The following is a 2,500-nucleotide window of genomic DNA, read 5'->3' as shown; positions in this document are numbered from 1 at the left end:
GAGCGAGAACAAGGAAATCCTTCGAGAGGCCAATTAGTAAACCACTTGACAAAGGAGATAAGGAGGAGGAGGAGGAGGAAGAAACGACGATAATAATAGTGAGTGAATGAATGAATGTGTGAGTGAGAGTGTGAGCGTATGTGTGAGTGAGTGAGAGAGTGTGAGTGAGTGTGTGTGTGAGTGAGTGAGTGAGTGAGTGAGTGAAAGGGAGGAGTGAGGAGTGGTGGTGTGAGTGAGTGAAGAGTGTGTGTGTAAAGTGATTTGAATGAGTGTGTGAATGAATGAATGAGTAAATGATTTATAAGGGGGAAAATGTTTTTATGAATGATGAGTGAAAAAAGTAAATAAATGAGTTAGTGGGGAGTGTGAATGAATGATAAATTAAAGTGAGTGAGTGAGTGAGTGTGAATGAATGAGTGAGTGAGTGAATGAGTAAGGAGGCGAGTGTGTGCACCGACCCTTAATATTTCTTTGATAAAAAACCGAGTGATTACAAGAACAGAAATTCTGAATCAAAAAGATTTTTTTTTTTCAATTACAGAAAGACATTTAATCAACGGTCCCCTTTGTGTTTCCTCAAAATTTAATCTTAAAGAATCGAAAAAAAAAATTTTGCTATTAGCCTTCACTTCGAGTTTAATTTAACTACAAACTTTATTTTTTTTTTTTTTTTTTAAAAAAAAAAAAAAAAAAAAAAAAAAAAAAAAAAAAAAAAAAAAAAAAAAAAAAAAAAAAAAAAAAAAAAAAAAAAAACAACACCTCATACACACGCTTTAAAACAACCACAGACACCCGCACACACAACAAATCACATTATACACACAGCACACACACACAAAACACGCCCCAAACACACCCACAACACAATTCCGCACACAACAAACACAAAACCCCACCCAAAACACCCACACACAAACACACACCCACAAACACTGCACCCAAAACACACAACCAAACACCCCCACACACAAAAACAACAAACACAATACACACAAACACCACAACACACGCTTACAAACACACACACACCCACACAGACACCCCCCTCCCCACACACACACACATACCCATCCAAATCTACATATATACGTACATAATTTATTCATACTTCAACATCTATCATATAAAAGGGAGAATTTATGTAAATGCTCCCTTTTCCAGCGCCATCTTCTGGGCACGAGGCAGAGCGGCTGGCGACTGTTCGGCCCAACGATAAAACAATTTATCTCCCTTATCTCTCCACTTACGCCATCGCTACTCCATTACGCTAGTTCTTGTTTCGTTCCCGCTCTCTCTCTCTCTCTCTCTCTCTCTCTCTCTCTCTCTCTCTCTCTCTCTCTCTCTCTCTCTCTCTCTCTCTCGCATATTCGCGTTCTCTCTCTCTCTCTTTCTCTTTCTCTTTTTTTTTCCTTTTCATATTCTCTATCTCTCTCTTTCTCTTTATTCTCTCTCTTTCTCTTTTCTCTCTTCTCATTTTTTTCTTTGTTTCTTTCACCCTCTCTCCCTTCTTTCCCTCCCATCCCGCTTCCTCAATCCCTTTGCTCTTCCCTTTCCCCTTTTCTTTTCTCCCCTTTCCCTTCCCCCCCTCCTTTCCTTCCTCGATCTTTCCTTCTCTTTCCTTCCCCTCCTTTTCCCTTTTCCCTTCCTTCCCCCTTTTCCCTCTCCTTTCCTTCCCCCTTTTCTCCCTCTTTCCCTTTCCTTCCTCCAACCCCCTTCCCCTCCCCCTTTCCCTTCCCTTTTCCCCTCCCCTCCCCTTTCCCCCTTTTTCCTTCCCTTTTTTCCCCTTCCCCCTCCCCCAATTCCCTCCCTTCTCTCCCTCCAATTTCCTTCCCCTAATCCCCTCCCCCTCCCTCCCCCTCCCTCCTCCTCCTCCTCCCCCTCCTCCTTCCTCCTTCCTCCCTCCCCCTCCCCCTTCCTCCCTCCTCCTCCCCCCCTCCTTCCTTCCTCCTCCTCCCCCCGGCCTGTCTTCCCACCCGACGCGTCACACTGCCCCGGGGCCTTTGCGGTTCCGGCCCGACCGACTTTCCGTTTAATTAACAAATGTGGTTTAAAGGAAAATAAAATAAAAAAGGGGGGGGGGATGGGAGATGGAAGGGGGGGAGGAGGATGGGAAGGGGAGGGAGGGAAGATGGGAAGGGGGGGGGGAGGGAGAGAGGGGATGGGAGAGAGAGGATGGGAAGGGGGGAGATGGAGAATACGGAAGGGGGAGAGAGAGGGGGGGGGAGAGAGAGGGGGGAGGGCGGGGGAGGGGGGGAGGGAGAGGAGGGAGGGAGGGAGAGAAGAGAGGGAGAGAGGGAGAGAGGGAGAGAGAGAGAGAAGAGAGAGAGAGAGAGAGAGAGAGAGAGAGAGAGAGAGAGAGAGAGAGAGAGAGAGAGAGAGAGAGAGAGAGAAAGAAAGAAAGAAAGAAAGAAAGAAAGAAAGAAAGAAAGAAAGAAAGAGAGAAAGAGAGAGAGAGAAGAGAAGAAAAAATCAACAAAACTTTTAATTAAAAATCCGCGAA

Source organism: Penaeus vannamei, unplaced genomic scaffold (genome assembly GCF_042767895.1).
Source record: "Penaeus vannamei isolate JL-2024 unplaced genomic scaffold, ASM4276789v1 unanchor5, whole genome shotgun sequence".
Taxonomy (NCBI): domain Eukaryota; kingdom Metazoa; phylum Arthropoda; class Malacostraca; order Decapoda; family Penaeidae; genus Penaeus; species Penaeus vannamei.
This window is presented reverse-complemented; position numbering follows the sequence as displayed.